This window comes from Podarcis raffonei, chromosome 2 (genome assembly GCF_027172205.1).
Source record: "Podarcis raffonei isolate rPodRaf1 chromosome 2, rPodRaf1.pri, whole genome shotgun sequence".
Taxonomy (NCBI): domain Eukaryota; kingdom Metazoa; phylum Chordata; class Lepidosauria; order Squamata; family Lacertidae; genus Podarcis; species Podarcis raffonei.
The window spans coordinates 34,715,001-34,737,661 of NC_070603.1; the positions used below are offsets into that span (position 1 = coordinate 34,715,001).

A 22,661-nucleotide genomic window follows, 5' to 3' on the forward strand; every position below is an offset into this window, starting at 1 on the left:
GGTCCTGGAACTGCTTATAGAGCAACAACAGAAAGCACTGTTTACTTGCAATGCAGAGCAATGCGCCATCTCTTGCTGGGAACAACAGGTCCAGCATGCCCCAAAGGCCTCTGTGACGCTGTGCAAACAGCCAGAGGGAACCTTGCCCTAATTCAACAGTGTTAACTAGGCGCAGGCGATAGGGGAACCTGCCTCAAGTGCAGCCTGGACAGGAGAGCAAATTGGTCGCTTTAAATCATCTAACATTCCACTGACAGCTGCTAAAGCAATACTTCATTTGGAATAATCTGACATGTTTTCCGAGCCGGTAGCTGAAAAGTCAAGAAGCACAGGTATCAGCTTGCTCAGGGTGCTGGCGGGAACAGCAAGCCAGACTTAATGAGATCCATCTAATTTGCCAGTAGACTAAGCTTAGCCAAAGAACCCTCATACTGCAGGTGAGGGAAAAGGAAATCAGAGCTATGCAACTTTCCCCAGATTTTACCATTCATTTCCCAAAGGAAGTTAAGGTTGTGGATGAATCCATCAATTTGGGGTTCTAATTTTTCCAGTCTTCAGTTCTCCGCATATCTGCATTAGTTTGTTATACACACACTCCAGAAAATGCATCAGCCTTTAAGTACAAATTTATCCTAATATGCAATTTTTGGTGTGCAACTCTGCCCAAGTGGTGAAGTGCCCACGTTTGACACTTTGCAGGCTGTGACTGGAAATTGCATTTCCAACATTTCACAAAAACATAGGGATATGATTGTATCATGCCATTTCCATGCCAAGGATCGGTGCCTGAGCTCCCCACAACTAGCACATATAATAAAAGGCTACCATTCACTTGATACATGGACCACAGATCCCAATTATTTTTAATGATCACCAAGTTCCCTCAACATTTAAAATATATATACAGTGGACGCTCAGGTTGCGAACGTGATCCATGTGGGATGCACGTTAGCAACCCACAGCGGCGCATTGAAGGTGACTCGGAAACTACAACTAATCCAGAATGCGGCAGCTAGACTGGTGACTGGGGGCGGCCGCTGAGACCACATAACACCAGTCTTGAAAGACCTACATTGGCTCCCAGTACGTTTCCGAGCACAATTCAAAGTGCTGGTGTTGACCTTTAAAGCCCTAAACGGCCTCGGCCCAGTATACCTGAAGGAGCGTCTCCACCCCCATCGTTCTGCCCGGACGCTGAGGTCCAGCGCCGAGGGCCTTCTGGCGGTTCCCTCATTGCAAGAAGCAAAGCTACAGGGAACCAGGCAGAGGGCTTTCTCGGTAGTTGTGCCCGCCCTGTGGAACGCCCTTCCAGCAGACGTCAAAGCGATAAATAACTACCTGACATTCAGAAGACATCTTAAGGCAGCCCTCTTCAGGGAAGTTTTTAATCTGTGATATTTTAGTGTATTTTTGGTTTCTATGGAAGCCGCCCAGAGTGGCTGGGGAAACCCAGCCAGATGGGCGGGGTACAAATAATAAATTATTATTATTATTATTATTATTATTATTATTATTATTAGGCGCTTCTGCGCACGCGCAACCTCCAAAACCCGGAAGTAACCCATTCCAGTATTTCCGGGTTTCAGAGCGTCCGTAACCTGAAAAAACGCAACCTGAAGCGTCTGTAACCTGAGGTATGACTGTACTGCAGTGTGATGTTCTCCGCTGGGTTTTTTTTTATCTCGGGTGGTGGTGTCATGCTCCCTCTCCAGCCATTGTCAACAGCAGCAGAACCGTACCCAGTAGGCTACCTGCCACTTCCTCATTCATGATCGCTTTTGCAATGCTCAGTCACCTTTGAGCACTTCTGGGAAGCCTTGTCTGCCCACTGAATGATCAGCAGCGGCTGGCTAGTCCCAGCAGAGATTGCACATTAAAGCAACCACTGTTCTGCCATGCCAGAAGTTTCACAAAGCCACTTTTCTGTGCTAAGTGCTTGCTGAGCACCCTACATATGTCAAGTACTTGTTTGATCAAGACTGGAATCAGGAAATTAATTATCCATTGTTTTGCGATTTGAGGACATTGACGCTGCTTATATAATAAAATCAAGAGTTCCCAAATTATTTAAGAGTTAATGAATTTAATTTAATGAAATGATGCTGAATTATTAAATATATGTCTGGCAACACCCTCTTTGTGCACTTCTGCCACACCCACTTTGGCATGCAGTCCCCAGGGAGATGGCCAGGGGACAATGTCGGCCTCAGACCAAAAACGGTTAGCTAGCCCTAATTTGGATGCAGCTCCTCTGCATACTTCCAGTCTGAGCTCACTTTTGGTGCAACCTTTCATTGAACATTCCTCCTGGTTTGTTGACACAAAGTTTACATGACATGACCTATTTATCTAGCATTCAGTTGGATTTGTTTATGGGGAGTTTATGTGCAGACCCTTCAAGTGTCCCTATTTTTCAGGGACAGTCCCGGATTTAGAGAAGCCGTCCTGGTTTCTGATTTGATCCCCAAATGTCCCGCTTATCCTTTGAACATCCCTATTTTCATCGGAGAAACGTTGGAGGGTATGGAATTGTGTAACCCCAGAGCCCAGGAGGTAAGTAACTTGCAACCTTTAGAAGGCACCTGAAGGCAGCCCTTATGTTGGAAGCCACCCGGAGTGACTCTGGCAGCTGAGTCAGATGGGTGGGGTACAAATAATAACATTATTATTATTATTATTATTATTATTATTATTATTATTATCATTATTATTGAATAGGATGTCCCTATTTTCATCGGAGAAATGTTGGAGTGTGTGCATGTGATGTTGGATCCAGCAATCATTACCCTACATCCACTGTCTACAAGTTGGGTCAGGGCAGCCCACCATGCCACTTCAGTTGAGCTGGCTGTCTAGCAATGACTGACTAGGGGGCAACCTGGATGTAGCTGTGCTGAGGAGAGCTGTGGATCCACTTGGTGCACCTGAACTAGCCAACGCCACCCTGGGGCTGGCCTTGTGCGGAGATGTGCAGGTCGGGCAGTGCCAGCATCATTAGCAGGGCAGCACCAGCCACTGCACATATGCAAAGCAGACCCAGAACTCCACTCAGCACAGCCACCAAACCGGAGCATCCACTGTGGGGTTAGCTGTGTCATTAAGCCCTCCCAGGGAATCCATTGTTTGCTTTGCCATGCATGCCAGGAGCGGATGTCAGGCCTATTAAATCCCATTAGGAGTAAACATGCATAGGATTGCACTTCATGCTAAAGTCTATGGCGCTGCATTGATTGATTGATTGATTGATTGATTGATTGACTGACTGGCAGACATGGAAGAGGAGCCACAGAAGAAACCTTTCGAATTTAGGAGAGATTGGATTATAGTTTCTCTGTGCCTATAAAATCAACATGCATGGATTGTTAGTGTGCAGGACAGCAGGCCTTGGACAGCAGGTGACACGTGTGCTTGCACAAAACAGGTTATAAACATACTTAGTGTGGCTGACACTGACACTGGCATCTCTCTTGCACATCCTCAGATGAGAAAGAAGCCAGCCAGCCCTGTTTTATGGCTACAAATAATAACCCCTCACAATGTCCACAGTGCACCGTCACTACCATCCAAAGGGCTGGGCAAGCATTCTGTTGCATTGCTCCTCCTAGGAATTATAATTTGGTTTCACATGCCCTGCGCTTACCCAGCAGCAGCACCTATGCTAAAGAGCTGCTTGAAAATTCCCTGCTGCCACCAAACTAAGGATGGAATTATCTGAAAATCTCAATGTCAAGTTTATCCGCCATATTTTTCCTCCTGATTCCTGCCTCACTCGTTCTCAATGAGTAGTTTACTGGTTCTACTAAAAATACAAACAATTCTTGCATCATCTACACACACACACACACACACACACACGAATAATATTACTAGGGGCTGCCAACTCGGCTTGCTCTATTGCTCTATTCACCAACCCACCAATCCCTTTGCCATCCTACCATACCCTCCAACATTTCACCAATTAAAATAGGGATGTCCTAAGGGAAAACAGGATATTCCAGGATAAAATCAAAAGCTAAGACAGCTTCTGTAAATCCAGGACTGTCCCTGGAAAATAGGGACACTTGGAGGGTCTATATTAATGTCAACAGAGAATTGCCAACATGTTCATCTCCCGCCACCCATTTATCTTCAGCATAATAGGGGCATCTCTTACGTAAGTTATCATTTTGTAATAAACCCTGCTGGAAATTACCTTCCAACCTTTCAGTAGCATGACTCAACAGAAGTTACATGTTTAGGGTGTGAGGTTAAAAGCCTCTGTGTACTTAAGTAGGCTTCAAGTGGGGTTGTCAGTCTGTAATAACCCCTCTTAATAAACAACCAGTGCAATGGCCAGGGAACTGCTCCCTAGGGACTTAGTGCAGGTACCACTCCAACCAGCTAGCTCCTCACACACAAAGTGGTTCAGAAGAGTGATGCATGCAAGGGAACGCAGATCCCTGCCTGCAATTAGAAAAAATAGCAGCTTGCCATTTTCCTGTTCAAAAAGAGAGGGAGCAAAGCACATTACTACTACATAAGTAGGCTGTTCAGATGAGCGGATAGTTAGGCAGACAAAGCTTGCTGCAGTAACATCTGTCCTGGCAGTATTATTATTATTATTATTATTATTATTATTATTATTATTATTAAACTAATAGCCACTCTTTGATTTTTACAGTTCTCCTGCCGTTGCTTATTGCTTGTTCTTATTAACTGGGCTGCATTAAACAACTGTCACTTTTTTTTGCATTATTGTATTCTGTGCATTGTTGGAAACCGTCCTAAAATCACATAAATGTCTAAAAAACTGGACAGATAAATAAACTGTCTTAGAGCCCACGTCCCGGAAGTGGCATTGATGGTGGTAGGATAAGAGGAACTGCAAAGAAATGGAGCGGCCGGGCAGAAGCGCTCCCAGAAACATGCCGCTGCGCCCCTCAGACGCAGACCGGCGGCAGCCAGAAGAGATCAGGGGCGCCGGCTCCGCCATGGCCTAGCAGTGCGATGTGGTGGAGTGTCTCTACTGCGACAAGGTCTCCAAGTACGAGAAGCTGGCCAAGATTGGGCAAGGCACCTTCGGGGAGGTCTTCAAAGCAAAACATCGTCAAACAGGCAAAGTTGCATTGAAAAAAGTGTTGATGGAGAATGAAAAAGACGGGTTCCCCATCACAGCCCTATGGGAGATCAAAATCCTTCAACTACTCAAGCATGAAAACGTCGTGAATCTCATTGAGAGCTGCAGGACCAAAGCCTCTCCGTACAACTGCTGCAAGGGCAGCATCTACCTGGTACAGTGGTACCTCAGGTTAAGTACTTAATTCATTCCGAAGGTCCGTACTTAACCTGAAACTGTTCTTAACCTGAAGACCACTTTAGCTAATGGGGCCTCCTGCTGCTGCCGCGCCGCTGTAGCCCGATTTCTGTTCTCATCCTGAAGCAAAGTTCTTAACCTGAAGCACTATTTCTGGGTTAGCGGAGTCTGTAACCTGAAGCGTATGTAACCTGAGGTACCACTGTATTTGACTTCTGTGAGCATGACCTGACTGGACTCCTTACCAATGCCCATGTCAAGTTTACACTTTTGGAGATCAAGAAAGTCCTGCAAATGCTCCTGAACAGCCTGTACTACATCCACCGGAATAAGATCTTGCACTGGGACATGAAAGCAGCCGACGTGCTTATCACCCGCGATGGTGTTCTGAAGCTGGCCGACTTTGGCCTGGTTCGGGCCTTCAGCCTGGCAAAGAACAGCCAGCCCAATCGCTACACTAACAGGAGCGGCTAAAGGCGAACGTCAAAGACCCATATGCTCTGGATCTCATAAACAAGCTGCTGGTCCTGGATCCTGCCCAAAGGATAGATAGCGATGACGCCCTGAATCACAACTTCTTCTGGTCCGACCCTATGCCTTCTGATCTCAAAAACATGCTCTCCACTCATAACCAATCCATGTTCGAGTACCTGGCTCCTCGCAGGAGGAGGGGTGGACATGTGCCACAGCAACCTGCCAATCAGGGCAGGAATCCAGTGGTGACCAATCAGACAGAGTTCGACAGAGTGTTCTGATGGCTGTGGACCAAGAACAAGAATGGAGTACTGGTTTCCAATGGAATAACGAAAACGATTTGTTTCAGCTGTTGTTTTTTTTTACTGTTGCAAAGCAAAACAAAATGAACAAAACAAAAATTGGTGGGAAGAGAACAAAACACCTGCGGGTCTGTGTTTTAAGAGCTGCAGGGTTAGATTAAACACTGCCTGGAAAGGTGTGTAGAGTTCTGCCTACCTGGGCTATCACAGACTAAATTGCAGCTTTTCTGTGCTTGTTGAACTGTTTTTTGGGGTTGTTGTTGTTTTTAATTCATTGCTTCTATGAAGTTACACTGCTAGGAAAGTGTGTATCTGGTGTGCAGGAGGATGGAGCAGACTGGGTAGGGTCTTGTGTCCAAGAATGGCTGCTGACTTTGAATCACACCGTGTGGCCTGTCCACTTCTGTCAGCAAGTTCCACACACGTGTTGCTGCAGTGGGTTTGTAGCAGTGGTCTCCAAGATTCTGAGAAAACCTATATTGTGAGAAACAGTTTGTCATGGACACAATTGCAGCTACAGGCCATGGACAGTTGCTGGAAGACTTATTCTTTTTGTACTAACCCGAGATGGTAAAGCTCCCTGTATCTTATCTGTGGAATGTTGCTTAGAAGAACCAAGAAAGTCTGTTCAGAACAATAGTGAAGGCCATGAAAGAATGATTGAGCTTATGTGAGAAAGGGGGAAGTTAACCTTAAAAAGAGTGAGGAAGGATGTGGTTTAACAATTAGCTAATGAATATGTAATGCTTCATGTATGTCAGCCAGAAATAAAGTATATAAGCCTCTGGGCAACCATGGCAAGGCGCTCAGCTTTTGGAAGTATCCTCTGAGCCACTGCTTGCTGTCAGCAAACAATAAATTTACTTTCCTTTTCTTTATTGCTGCGTTTTGAAGTTGTTGTTTTTTAAAAAAATAATTTTTATTAACAGGCGAATCAAATCACATTAATTCCAAATCACATTAGTTCCAAATTATACAGCCAAATTTTTAAAATTTTGTTGGGGGTACCCATACTTCGAGCTCTGAAAGGGATCCAAACATCACTCTTGCTGCTGCTTTAATTACACAGTTCTGTGCAGTTCTGTCCAGATAGTCTCTTTGTTATTTTCCTCATCTTCTTGTTGTTATCATATATTCCTTTCTTTGTGATCTCTGATAATCTTCACAAGCGGGTTGAAAACAAACATATCCTGTGTGGATTTTACACTCTCCGAGAGCCATATCACATAAAGGACAGGCGCCATTTCCACACCTCCATAAAGAACATTCCCACAGTCTATCCGTTGATTTCCACAGGCCTGCCAATCTGTATCTCAGGGGGCCCTGCCAGGTCAAATTCACATTCCGATAACCATACATTCACATTCCGATGACCATGGTCCTCCTCCCCCTCGTCCTCCTGTGGGCAGGCCTGTCTCAACGAATCTCCATTTGTAACTGCATCACAAAGCTTTCTTTCCATTCCCGATGATTCCCACCAGTCCTCTCTTTGATCAGTAATTCATTTCCACACAGTTCTTAATCTCCTGCTTGTGATTAGTAATTTGCAACGATTCTTTCTCTCGGGGGGGGGTTATTGGGTACTCACATAAGACAAAAAAAGAGAAGTTTTTTCCTCCCCCCCTTTCCGTTTCGCTCCGACATACCGATCTTTTAATGATGAGTCTTCACTTAATTTATTGTCCAGCCCGTCGCTCCACATCACAGAGATCCCATTAATCAGCAGTCTTTACTCCCGATCTTCACTTGAAGTATGTGCATTTGCTTCTTTTTCCAATTACATATTTCGAGCTGATGCAAACCAGTGCGCGATCAGAGACAGTGTCCAGGAGAGCCGACCCCACCCGGCTTTGTGCCTAGTGCCCTCACCCCCTTCTTTCGAATCCGGCGGTGAATTATGGACATAGCAGGCAAGGCAGTGCCCCCCATTCCCTTGGGGGGCAAGGGAGGCTGCATACTCCCATATCAGCCTCTTAATTACCTCGTGTGGGTCGGAGAGATGTTATTGTCGGCCATCTTGTTGGGAGATGTTATTGTCGGCGTTTTGAAGTTTTCATTCAGTCTGCAGAGTCTTGCATCAGGTTGGTTAGGGTGGCCAGGAAGCAAGCTGCCGATCTCCCAGGCTTTGGTAACAGAGGTAGCCTTCCCATGGTGGGTGAGAAGAATGTGGCCATATAACCAGTGTTTCTTGGATTTAGGTCCCCAGCTGTTCAACTACAAGTCCCACCATGCCTGGCCACTGGTTCTGCTAGCTATGGATGATGGGAGTTATAGTCTAGCAGCTGGTGGCCAAGGTTTAAGAAACACTGAATTCTTATATTTTTGCTGCACCACTATGTGGCTCTGCCATGGATTTTGTAGACTTCAAGCTTCTTCTTTTTTTAAAAAAAATCCCAACAGCAGCAGTAAATGCTCACTTACTTGGACCTAACAAGGCAAGAGGTCTGATGACTTTCCATTCTGGGTATGGGTGGGGTACTTATCTGTATTACACTTTTATCATGTTCTGGTCTTTTCCTAAATAGCTCAACTGTAATAAAAGGTATTTGCATACACACACACACACACTGTCTTACAAACTGGACAGATAAATAAACTGCCTTGTTGTTATTACTTGTATACTCCACTTTCCAATTAACATTTCTCAAAGTAGTTTAGGACGACGAAGATTCAATTTTTAAAAACCTACAGGGTTGGTCCAATATACAGTATACAGTTGAATCAATTAAATTCATCACAACAGATTATATGGGTACACATAACTGACACACGACAAAGGGGCAGTTAAATTTCAGGCTGGCAGCTGAAAATAATAGTGCAGCAGTTGGAAACAGAACAGACCAATTTAACATCAACTGAAAACATGGTCACTTCAAAGATTTTTTTAAAAAGGTAAACAAAGACCCCCCACCCCCCAGTTAGCAACAAGAAATAAAAAAGCACTAAGAAATAAAGGTCTGGCTTCGGGCCTAGCATATGAACTAGGCACTAAGTAAGAGTCCCAGTTGCAAGTACAGAGAAGCCCCATTCACCTTACCACCACATGCACAGTGGTGCCATTTAGTACTTTGCAGCAGAAGTCCAAGGCCTCGCCAAGTGCAGGCAGAGCTCCCCAATGCAGCCAGGCTGGCCGGCTGACACAGTTTGTGTGACTGTGACACATTTGGCTTCTGAAACTTCCATTACAGTGGTACCTCAGCTTAAGTACTTAATTCCTTCCGGAGGTCCGTTCGTAACCTGAAACTGTTCTTAACCTGAAACACCACTTTAGCTAATGGGGCCTCCCACTGCCGCCGCGCCGTCGGAGCACAATTTCTGTTCTCATCCTGAAGCAAAGTTCTTAACCTGAAGCACTATTTCTGGGTTAGCAGAGTCTGTAACCTGAAGCGTATGTAACCCGAGGTACCACTGTATAATGAAAACCAGATGCTGAGCCAGTGAAAGGGTATTGACTACCAGGAGTAGGTATTGGGCTTAATCTGTGCATGATTTGGAATTTGCATCTATTTAGCTTAGAGACTGCCTCCACCCATACTTCACGCACCACAGGAGGAACAGCAGTGTGGTGTTAACAAGACAGGTATGGTATGTCATCCTAGAAGCAGCCTGCAGAAGGACATTCTCTTCAGAGGACTCCAAGCCTGACTCAGGTTATGAAACGTTTAGTTTATGCAGGCATTCAGGTGATGCATCCCTAGCGATTTTTATGGTTTTAAGCTTGCAGTTTTAAGCATGTCTGTGTGTATGTATGCGTTATTAAATCTGTTTATTTTGTACATGGAGAGCTTTGGGCAATGGGTGCTTTCATTTTTTTAAAAAAAAAAATTCACAATGGGCATAATCCATGCATAAAACCCTCCCATTGAAATTGATGGGACTGGAAACACCTATTTGAGGCAAATTTTGTACCTCTTTTATAAGACTAATAATCAAATTTATTCCAGTCATTTATAATGTTGATTTTTAAAAAATCAATCAATCAAAATTTCAACATCAAATAAACAGAAACATACAAAATGTTTTTCTTTTCTGGCTTATACACATGCACACAAAAAGAGAAAGAGAGAAAGAGAAAGAGCATGAATGAGAGAGATCAATCAGTTGAAACTGAATTTTATGCATCCCATGTTTGCATATTTTTGTATCATCTACACAACACTGCCCTCATCCAAATGTCAGTCGGTATTTTCTTCCCATTCCTCAGACAGGAAAAATATGTCATTTGTTATCCACAATCACTGCTGCTGTGGATGTTCCTTGGCACTTTTTTGCAGTGGGTGGTTTGTCGTGTGTGGCGACCAGTTATACTGCTTTCAGTGCTCTCTATTGCCACACCCCCGACTTCCTCACCTGAGCACAATGAAACCGTTTTGTTTCTGTGGCCTACACAATAAGAGTGTGCCTATTTCTTCTGGCTGCTGAAGGCATGCTCCCGGTGCACATATGTATATTTGTTTTTAATGCACCATCCTTGCCCAAAACTACACCTGCACAAAACACCAGCATTAAAAATAATATAGAAGCATAGAATTGTAGAGTTGGAAGTGATCCCAATGGCCATGTAGTCCAACCTGCTGCAGTGCAGATAACTCAACATGTGGTTCCTCATCCAATTTGAAATCATATTGGACCCTGCTTAGCTTTGCAAATGCGCTAGCCGTTTGTTGCTGCACCACTAGGAGATAATTTGGACTGTCATCCTCTCTTGGCTGTCACCCAACACACACAGTTAGAGGCTCTTACTTGTAACAATACAGGCTCAGCAGCAGACACCGTTCTCAGGAGTCACGATTCAGGAGCAGGACAAGAAGTTCAGAACTGGATGGAAGTGATGAAGATGTCCCAGCAAGTTTTCCCACACCTCCTGCCAAAATTTCAAAGATGAGGCATGGTACACTAACTCACAAGGCTCCAACAATTTTGCCTGCCTCACCACCGCTGCTTCCTCCTCTTCCATCAGAGCCTGTCAGCCCAAACCTAAGAGCACTGTGGGGCTCAAGACTTAACCTGAATAACAACTATGGCAAGTGGAAAGGGGGAGAGTCCAGGTGACATGAGCTCATGCCACAGACCCCCCTCCCCTCCGGTTCTACAATATGCATGAGCATGATAAGTGAGGGAGATTCACTGTGCAGATATGATACACTGTTAGATGATGTAGCATAGATAGATAGATAGAGGAGAGAGACAGATACTCAACATACCAGTTCAGTGCAAATTGCTTCTCGGCAAAACAGAAAAAAGAAAAAAAAGGTCTGTATTAAAATTTTGAGCAAATATTGATCCATCAGGATATGGTCAGGATTTGGTAGCCTTCCACTCACTCAGATCGCATCACATTAAATTCAGACTCCTGTCTCTCGTCACAAAAAAACTCCCTCCCTTACCTCCTTGACTTACAGCTGTTCAGAACACTGGCGATTTCACTTTTTGTGTTGGCGAAAGAAGAGACAAAGCAGAAGGAAAAAGACCCCAAAACAGCCACTTGATTTTTGTGTGCTTGGGGAGTGAAATGGCCTGGGAATGAGCTTGATAGCAGCTTAAGAGAGACTTTGCAGGGGTGAAACATGGCGGGGGGGGGGGGAGAGAACAATATTGGGTCCGTTTTAAACTGCTGTGTAGACAGACCAAGCCTGGATAGAGCCCACTGGTGTGGACTGCAAGCAACGCATATAGTGTCTAAAAACCCTGGAGTGTGTGTGTGGACACTTGCAAGCCAATAGTCCACACACATGAAACAATTCTGAACCACCTGTTTGCAAGATTACAAGCATCCCTGAAGCTGAAAGATTGATTCCAACCTGTTTATAAAGCATCCGTCCTGATTTCTTTGTACAAAGGTTGTATAACTTACCATCAATTGATGGCTATGCCACGCTTTCTTGTGCCATTGCAAGCAATCATTATCCCACACATTCCAGCACATTTTCCCACCACTTTCCTTACCGCAAAAAGTCTATTAAAAGAAAAGGTGGATTTGTTGTGCAAGAGAACCAAATCCACTTTAATTGTGCAATGTGAATTTTCTCGTTTGCTATTGGATCCCACCTACAAACTAGCAACGGTCTGAAAACAGCCAAATCAGTTCATGTGTTCAGTGTCATGTATACACATCTCCATCTTGCGTTGTAAATTAACATGCTAATTCTATGAATGCTTATCTTTAATTATTCATAGGACACTTAAACTTATAATTGACATGTTACAAAAATAAAAACAGGCCCTGCCTGTGGGCGTTCAACTGGAAATCAACCTGTGCAGTCAAAGTGCTTTTTTAAACTTCAATTGATTTCAGTGGTAGAGAATTAAGCATGGGCTTAACTTCTGTGGATCATGCACTTAGTAAATATCATCTCAGAAAAGGCCCTCCTGCAGTGCAGTGAGGCTTAAATTCTGAGTAAACATACATACAGGATGCATATGATGTAATGTTTAGTGTCTCCCAGCTCAATGTTTTAATAAATGCTGTGTGGTGCCATAGGGATTGATCATCAGCTCTTATTGCCTCGCTTATATTACGGGAGAATCCTGTAAGGAATGAACACTGTCCAGAAGAGGAGATCTATTGCAGAATAAATTACACCAGGGTTTAGCCAGTCATCACCTCCTCTGCCCCTATTTGTCAACTCCTTTCAATGATGCCAGAGAGAAAATCCCATGTCCCTCTCACCTTTCCTCATTCCTCTGGGCCCTTTTCCCACGCCCAGCAAATCATTCCAAAACATTTCCAGCAGCATTCCACCACATCCTTTTTCTTATTAGTGCATATTTAAATTTAATTGTTCTCAACAGTGATTTCCCATGAAAACATGTTTTAGCACCTCCCCCCCCCCGGTAGCTTTTCGCTTTCTAAAATCACCATAGGTAAAGGTAAAGGGACTCCTGACCATTAGGTCCAGTCGTGACCGACTCTGGGGTTGCGGCGCTCATCTCGCTTTACTGGCCGAGGGAGCCGGCGTACAGCCTCCGGGTCATGTGGCCAGCAAGACTAAGCCACTTCTGGTGAACCAGAGCAGCGCACGGAAACGCCGTTTACCTTCCCACCGGAGCAGTACCTATTTATCTACTTGCCCTTTGACATGCTTTTGAACTGCTAGGTGGGCAGGAGCAGGGACCGAGCAATGGGAGCTCACCCCATCACGGGGATTCGAACCGCCGACCTTCTGATCGGCAAGTCCTAGGCTCTGTGGTTTAACCCACAGTGCCACCTGCATCCCTTAAAATTACCATAGTGGTGCTCAAATCTAGTGCCCCTTCAGACATTCTGGTTTCCAACACCCATCAGTTGTGTGACCAGCACAGGGAATGGGAAAGGCTTTTGGGAGTTGTAGTCTGGACCAAAACCCCCGTTCAAGGAAGGATTAACTAGGACTGGGACCCCCAATGGTGGCATCCATGGGCATCAGGTTCTCCATCCCCTTGGTGCCTAACAAGGCACCCCTCTCTCTTTTTTAACTTGGAGGTTGGGGGAGACGACCATTTGGGCCAAAACGAATTTCAACAGATGTACTGCTAAGTTAATAATGCAAAGGGCTGCCCTGTACGCCTGCTATTGAGCAAGAATTTTGCTAGTTCAGTAGGTAAACAGGGTAAAAGGGAAATTAAGAAGGTAATGAAATGTTTTTCTTCTGGCTTTTGTGAATGAGGCACACAATTTCGAAATGATTCTCTAGAAGGAGCCAAATTTAAATATGTCCTTACCTGCTCAAAATGTCCCCAAGCAACTAATCAGAATTGCTTTTTTAAAAAAAATAGAAATGTGTAACTTGCGGTTTCTCTGCATTCTTTCCTTACTTTTCTGTATTTTGAAGAGGTTGTTTGAGCAATTCCCACTGGCGCAGAACCCACATCGTGAATGCTGTACTTTCTACCACGTCAGAGTAATGGTTCAGGCCTAGTCTACACCTTGTAAAAACTGAGGTGCTGACAGTCGTATACTGATAAAAGTTATTTGGGTGCCAGCAGAAAATGGCTGCCATGGACAGTAAGAGAGACAGAGACAGAGAGACTGACTGACAGACTGACTGACTGACTGACTGACTGGCTGGCTGGTACTCCGTGTTGGTGAGTACTGTAACAGAAAAAAGCCCTGACATTATTTTTAAAAACAGCCTGTTCTTGAATCCTGATTCTATCTTCTGAGGTATTAGCCACTCCTCCCAGTTTGGTGTCATCTGTAGTTTTGATGAGTATTCCCTCAATTCCTTCATCCAAATCATTTATAAAAATGTTGGACAGCACCAAGCCCAGAACAGGAACCAGTAGCACCCCACATATAGGGCCTTGGTACGGTTTACCAGGACAATAGAACCATAGAATTGCAGAGTTGGAAGGGACCCTGAGGGTCATCCAGTCCAACCCTCTGCAATGCAGGAATCCTACTCACAGCCATGTCTTGGTGGGCTCAAACCACCAGCCTTCTAGTTAACAGCCATCTTTTGATGAAGGGTGGTATATAAATCTAAAAAAAGAAAGAAAAGCGTTATATAAATTTCAGTGGTTTGTACTGGTACCAGAGAACACACGAACCCTCCAAGAGCAAAGGACCATACAAAGAGAATAAATCAACAAATTATTACTATCCTTTTGGGTCTTTGGACTGCAATAAATAATTGACTGATACTACTGCTATGATCATGTAGGCTTAGCACCTCAGCACTTTTCATTTTAGAAACGGAATACTACTTTGCAGTGCTTTTTTTCTAAAAAAAAAAAGTTTAGGGGTACTTTCATTTTGACTCAAGAAAATCACTGTTTTATAGTTCAAATCGGGGAAAATAAATACAATAAATGGACAAGAGTACAAAGACTCGCAAAATGTTTAGGGGTATGCATACCCCCGCGTACCCCTAGAAAAAAGCACTGCTACTTTGTAACCCTCAAAAGGTAACGTGGCAAGCAGTCCGTCTTTTGTCCTCCTCGCCCCCTCCAGTTAAATTCTTTAAAGTGAGATACTGAAGCTGAAGCCATCTATACATGAGTAACATGTAGTTGTGCACACCCAGGCACATTCAGAGGGTGTTCACACCCTCCTGGATCTGTAGTTTGCTAAGGGTGCTGGGAAATATAGTTTTGTGTGTGGGTGTGAACTACAGTTCCCAGAAATCTTTGAGGGCAGTGATTTAAATGTATGGGATCTATGCAGCCTCAGATCTGTGTGGGCTGGTCAGGTATCATATTGTAGTTGGTCATGCTGTTATTTTCTTCGTTGTGGCCAAACCCGGGAATGCAGGTAAGCCCTGGCCAAGCTCAAGCTCCCTACTGACCTCTAGCGGTATAAAGAAGCAAGAACAAAGGGAACTGAAGCAAGCCACAACCTTGCTTTTTAAGTGCAGAGACAGGGGACCTGGGGCCTCCCCCTACAGCTCCCATTATTTTCACTATTGGGCATGCTGGTGGAGGCTGATGGGTGTTGGAGTGCAACAACATCTGGAGGGCCACAGGTTCCCCACCCTGGTTGAAAGTGTATTTTCCAGTTCTCACTGCATATGGGGGCAGGATAGGATAGGACTGGGCAAGATCTGTGGCTGGGAAGATTTTGCAGAGGACATTTGCGGTGGCACGCACTTTCCCAGCTGGTGCTCAGAGGAAATGCATGCCCAAGTAGCAAAACAAAAAGGGCTGTTTTTGCTGTGTGTGGTTCCTTGTTGCCTGAAATGCACTCTCCAGAAGCCTTTTGCTTTAATCAATGGGAGATTATCATACCGACAGAGAAATTCCCTTTTGTTGCAAAGCCAGCTCCTTGCCATTTGGGCTTCAGCTCAACTTTAAACAATAAAGAGTAAATATTGGCTCTAGTTTCACATAGTTGTTAAAAGGTGGCTGTTTTCAGCGGCCCTCCAGAGGTTGTTTAATTGAGTCCAACAATACCCAGAGAGCTGCAAAGTCATCCACCCAGATGTAGAGTTTCTCTACTGCCACCGCCCCCCCATGAAAAACTGAAATTAGTAATAGGGTTTTATTATTTATTCATTAATAGATTTGTACCCCACTTATCCATGGAGGCCATATATTCAAAATGGCTAACAAGAAAATCCAAAAACCTATCATAAAAACATCCAATATAATTTCAAATGAAGCTTGCTCTTATTTTGATTCCACCTGGCTGAAATCGTTTCAGTTCAAGTCAATCAAATTTCTATAACCAGTTCAGCACAAAATAGAAGAAAATAAAATGATGCTTAATTTCTTATAGGTGAGTAATACCCATTTCAGAGTCAGAGCAGAACAAGAGGACCTAGTGACAGAAGCCAGTGTGTTTTAACATTACTTTCTACAATAAATCTGCTCTGCTCCAGGGCGAAGTTCCCTTTGCATCAATGGGCAGAGTTCTTATCTAGACACCACACAGAAAAGCAATAAGTACTTTATTTCACAATTCCTTCCCCCCTCCCCTCTCCATTTCAGTGTAGAAGGAAGATGGGAGAGAATTCTCAACTGGTTTGCCCAATCACAGCCAACTTGCACCAACTAGGAGTTCTGCAGGTTATGGAAAGGGGTGGGGCTGTGGTTCAGGAGGCAGGGAATCTCATCAGGATTAAAAGTGCTATATAGAAGCACCTGCCAGAGTCATTCTGCTCTCAGTTGCCCAGTGCTGCATCATCAAACAGCTTCCTGGATCGTCTACTCAGCCTGGATTGAAGACAAACACCTGTGCTTTCTTCTTATCCCACTTACTACCTGATACGCCTACTGCAAGCAACAGACCTCGGTACATCACTTCTGTAGGGATAACCAGCACGCATCAGGGGAACATAAAGAAGAGTGATGATGGAGCAAGGTAAGTGAAGCAGGATAACTTCTTTATCGCCTTTTTTTAAAAAAGTGGAGCTTGGAATATGCAAGATCAAGAACAGCAAAAAAGAGTTCTGGCATGCTGAAGTTTACCATTAAATAATGTACTGCTTGCGTTTTAAAGGGTTTCCCTTTGTTCTGCCTTCTCTTGCTGATGAGACTGGAAAATATGGGATGTTAAATAGGTTCTGAGCTACTAGTATTTGGTTTAGCTTGTTGATGGTATTCCTGTGCCTTCCTCTGCCGCCTCCTGAAAGTTGTTGTCGTTCTCGTTTGAAGTCTCTCTGTGCTTTTTTGTGCCTTACCCATCTTTGAACTCTAGGAGTGAATGAGTAACATAACCAGAATTCTGCCTTGGTCCTCATCACACAGGAAGATCACTGGGCATTAGTAGTGGCTGTGCAGCAAAACAGTCATCCAGCTAATTTGTCACATGTACAAGTTGGGTTTCACCCTGAAATAATGTGCCACAGAAGTCAATAGTTCATCTCTTTAACTGGTTGAAACTTGATCTAAGTGCATGTTGGAGCCATCAGACATTTCCAGGACACAGGCATGGGGTGGTCAGTTAGTTTCTGCTCAAAAAAACATGAACTGAAAGTATCAGACAGATATCTGTCTGGGATTGTAGACCAGGTGGAGGTGATGTGATTGATAGGTTGTCAGTGGCACATGCACTTATTTCCCACCCCACTCCTCCTCCTCCTATTGCCTCTGGTCAAAGATGTTCAGTAGGGCTTTGAAATGCTGAAAGCTCATTTGGCCAGAGGCAATAGCAGTGTCAGTGCCAGCTCCAGGTTTGGCCAAGATGCCTTTAGCCAACCTTTCTCTTTTCTTCTCTGAGTTGACCCACCTTTAAACATCTCTGCCCTTTTGCTTGTCCTCACCCTCTGGACTCAAGAGAAATGGTTGCTGCTTCATTCCTGCTGCTTAAATATCCAAAGAGGACCAATGATTAGGTAGAGCCAGAGATGAAAGAGTAGCAAGGCCAGGAGGCTCTTAGCATTGATGATGGGCTCTCTGCAGGGGTGTAGACCTTGGCAAGTGCCTGATGATGATGATCATGATGATATCCTGAGCCTAAATGCCAGGGAGGAAAACCAGTGAGTGCAACTGTGAGCATCAATGGTTTTACTCTGCTATCTTCAACTCTCTTTGAGGAGGACAGGAGAAGAATCTCTTGACTATCTCCATCCTGAAATATCTATAATTCTTTGTGAGCCTCCTAGGATGGTAACACAAGAAGAGGCCTTCTCTGCAGTGGCTCCCCGTCTGTGGAATGCTCTTTCCAGGGAAGTTCGTCTGGTGACTTCCTTATACACCTTTAAGCACCAGGCAAAAATGTTCCTTTTTAACCAGGCCTTTGCATGTTTTGATTGACATCCTATGCCCTTTTAAAATGGGGGGGTTTGTTTTTTTATATATTTTGTGGTTTTATATTTTGATTTTGTTCTGTGAACCACCCTGAGACCTCTGGGTATAGGGTGGTATACAAATTCAATAAATAAAATAAAATAAACAATAATATAAGGCCATAATAATCCATAATGTAACTGAGAAAATGGAGTCACTCTTTGAAATAGATAGCAACTTGATTCCATGGCTACAACTTCTGTCTACTCAAAATTACATGCAGAACACAGATTGGAATTTAGATCTTTATTGGATCTTAGTGTTGTGCAAGGATATTTGTCCAAAATTTCAGGCAGAGAGGTTTATTGGTACTTTTTCCTTCCTTGTAGTTTATAGAGCTGTTGTATATAATTCCTTCACCATTAATGTTATGTGTGCAATCCAGCAAGTGGATTTTCAGGCTTCATTCCTCTTTGTTTCACCATACATAGGTCTTATTTTATTTTCTGCAAAGCTCTCATTTATTTCAATAGAATGTACAGTACGGGTGCTTCCAAACTACCGCTATTTTGGGATGGAATTCAGTCACAGACCAGCAAATTCAGGTTGTGCAATGGTAGTTGAGGTTAGGAATTGTGCAACAAAACTTCTTCCCAAAAAGTTCAGGATTTTTGCTGTAAGGCAAGTGATGGGGAAATGAACCAGAAAGTGTGGGATAACACCTGTGTCTTCCAACCTCTTTGGAAACAAATCAGGATGACTGCTGAATAAATGGTTTTTGCTTGAAGAGGCCTCAATGTCATGCAGGCTTGCTTGTAGTCCACACATTTCCCTCTGGCTTTTATCCTTTCTTTCTTATTTGTCTTGCAAAGCAGACAGCTTTGAAGCCATTTAGGTAGATAACTAAGAGTGCAATAAATACCACAGGGAGAGAGAGAGAGACTAAAATTTTTATTAGTTAGTAAAACATGGAGGCATAAAAGCAGAATGGTGACCACAACTATTTTTCCCAAGAAAAGAAGAAATGGGGCAGGGGTGGGTGTGTGAAGCATTGTTGCTTGGGAGTGAAAAGTTCAAATGTCACCTTACACTCTAAGTAAGCAGCTTCAGAGCCTCACAGCAAGATTCATAAAACTTTTAGGGCAACACCTTTCCCATAAGATGTCTTAAATGCCAGATGTCCTGTTTAATTTCCTTGTGGGTCCCATTTTTGCGGAAAGGAAGTGGGTTATAAGGCTCCTTGGTGGCTATGTCTTCCAGTTAATTATTTGGGATCCGAAATAACTAGCTTCAGTAGAAGTAAATTGCACACTAATGTTTTGAGGACAACAGCCTTGCAGATAAATCTTACGCTGCCTACAGGCAGCACTTTATTCCATTTACTCAATGTTTATTACCTGTTAATTTCTGCAGTGAGGCTGATACTGACCCAAGCAAGCATGCATAAAATTGCAACCTTGGCTTCCTCACCGTTAAACATTATCTCCCCATCTCAGTCAGCCAGTCTCAGGGCCCCTCCTGCCTTGTATGTGTTTGCCTTTTTTGCTGGTGTCTTCTGTGACACGCCACTGATGCAATAATTGTGCATTAGTGGTGGATTTACTCTGGACCATCCGCACATTGTTCTGTTTTATTAGCTGCTCTGCTGTGCTTCCTCTGTGTTACTGCATTATAGCCATCCGGACAGGCACTTTTGCACTACAGTGGTACCTTGGTTCTCAAACTTAATCCGTTCCGGAAGTCCGTTCCAAAACCAAAGCATTCCAAAACCAAGGCATGCTTTCCCATAGAAAGTAATGCAAAACAGATTAATCCATTCCAGACTTTTAAAAAAAACCTCTAGAATAGCAATTTAACATGAATTTTACTCTCTAACGAGTCCGTTGATCCATAAAATGAAAGCAATAAACAACTTACTGCAGTCACACAATCAATCAATCAATCAGTAGCCGAACTGAGTTCCACACAGTCACAAAAACAAAACAAAACAAAACAAAAAAGTCACAAAAACGTAAAATAAATAGCAAAAACAGGCAGACCTCAGTGTAACGCTCAAAGCGGAAGTGTGGCACTCAAATCGGAAGCGTTAACACTCAAAACGGAGTATGTTCAGCTTCCAGAAAAAGTTCGCAAACCGGAACACTTACCTCTGGGTTAGCACTGTTTGGGTTTGAGTACCAAGGCATTTGAGAACCAAGGTACCACTATATAGCACAATAAAAATGGGACAAAATAAATAAATAAGCCAGAATACTTGTGGTATGAAAAATTACAGGATTTCAGCAGACACAAAATGAGGCAGTATGTCCGCCCCGAAACATTTGCAGGCACAAATAGTACTGAAAGCAAGATCGTATATACAGTACCTACACCATCTGTCACAGATGCTATAGCTGAGATTCCTGCATTGCAGGGGGTTGGACTAGATGACCCTTGGGGTCACTTCCAACAACTGTTGTTGTTATTGTTATACCCCGCCCACCTTGCTGGGTTTCCCCAGCCACTCTGGGCAGCTTCCAGCACATATAAAAACATAACAAAACACCTGCAATGCTATGATTCTACCCCAATACTATCGCAAACACAAGCACAATGAAAAGGATGTATGGAGAAGAGAAGCCCTATGATCTTTTTAAAAGATTAGAAAGGACAGGATGGCACAAGATTGCACCTTAAGCTGCATGTCCAGTGACCACACTATGGGCTTGGGAAAGATGTGGGGCCATAACTTCTATCCAACTTTGCATATGGTTTAACAGTTAAACTTTAACTCATCTGCTAGCGTGGACTAAAGTATATTGTCCATTGATGAGCTATGTTTGGTCTGTGTGTTGCCCAAACCCCAATGGCCACGTGAAGGTAGACCTGGGAACAAATGAGGAGGGAAGTGGCTTGATTTACCACAGGCACTTCTGCATGACCGAAAGAACTCTTGCAGAGTCTCCAGCTTGGTGCAAATACTTCCAGTTGCAATGGGTGTAATTAACTTAGAAGCACTCTCTGTTGCTAGATATCAGCAAGGGCTGAGTCACAGGGAGGAGACACCAAAATGACTAGGGTGAGCACATGCAGTGACTCTAGCTGGGATGCCAAGAGTCTATTAGTGGTTCAGGCATTTGTGTTTCCTTGAGAGGCTCTTAGGCACAAAACTGGCATCTCTCCATCCCCATCAGCTCCACATTGTTTGTTCTGTGGCTGGTTCTCCCTTGCATTCCTGTGTGGCGGATAGTTAAGGCGGCATTTATGGATCTGCGCTACCCATAGCAGGCAATCTTAGGTGCTTGAGGCTGCAATCCATGTATACTTATAGTTGGGAGTAACTCCCATTCAGCTTAATAAGGTTTAATAGGGTGCTGAGCTTCTCTGCTGTCGCGTCTCAGTGGCCAAAGCAGGTAGATTTCCAGAACCCACACCTGCTCCTGAAAGAATTAGCAGGAGGGATCTATAAGATTGTACCAGTTTCTCTTCCCTTCCTTCACATGTTTTGCTAACTCTCTCGTAAGCTGGCCTCCAGCACCCAGTTGACTTCTGTTGGCTTTGGCCCATAATTTTCCAGCTGTAAGTATCTGTGAGAAGGGAGGAGACTGCCAGTATCCACGTTTCAGCCTTGTGACATTTGGCAAGTCAACTCCCAGAGTCATCATACCAAGCATACCTGTCATAGGTATCATAGGTGCCAGATTGCCTCTTAATTTCCAAATCTGATCTCCCGGCTGCAGAGACATGCTGGAGACTCAATAGAAATTATGGAGCAGGGGGACGCAGTTTTAAATCCTTGCAGTTATATCAGATTATGGGCTCCCCTTGCCTACCCAAGATGAGAATTACATAGGAACTCTGTGCCGGGGATGTGAAATGATGACCAGGTTAAAGGACGAGCTATCAGAGTGCTCTTTTCCAGATTACATGAAGGAGCAGTGGGTGTTTTGAGATGCCAAACGCTGATCCCATTATTTTCATTATTATGTATTTATATACCGCCTTTCCTTTCAAGCAGTTCACAAACCACAATCAACCGCAAAATAACAAGAATAAAACCAAATGGTAAAAATGCAGCCATACAGGTCTAGCACAGGTCTTCCAAAGCTCTGGAGTTATAAAATCATTTCCTGGGCAATGAAGTAGATCCCATGTTTATGAAGAAATAAAATGAGGTCTTTTTTATTCAAATTTGGCTCTCAACACTACTTCTAAAAGAGATTTGTGTTACAGGTAGTTGCAAAATGCGATCAAAGTGATGAGGTGACAGATATACACATGGCAGTAAACTGCAATGGATTTTATCACTTCATTTGAAAATTGGGAACGCTCATATTTATGTAAAAACTCCAAACTGGTACCACCACTTTTTAAACCATTCCCCCACCCCCCTCTACTGCCACAACTTTTATTTAGAATAGCCCACAAAAAAAAGAAAATATTATTTGATGTATAGTTGCAAAGGG

At 43.8% G+C, this 22,661-nt stretch overlaps 1 protein-coding gene and 1 pseudogene across 3 annotated transcripts in view; one reads left to right on the forward strand and one right to left on the reverse strand.

The window, feature by feature from the left end:
• The window catches only part of FADS6 (fatty acid desaturase 6), a 73,369-nt gene that overhangs the window by 48,983 nt on the left and 1,725 nt on the right, over positions 1 to 22,661 (reverse strand). For all 3 annotated transcript variants that reach the window (XM_053375835.1, XM_053375837.1, XM_053375834.1), the window contains exon 2: positions 10,813 to 10,933. The gene's annotated coding sequence lies outside the window, so the exon portion shown is untranslated. The remainder of the gene's footprint in view (positions 1 to 10,812; positions 10,934 to 22,661) is intronic.
• LOC128403559 (cyclin-dependent kinase 9-like) lies at positions 4,872 to 5,767 on the forward strand (annotated as a pseudogene).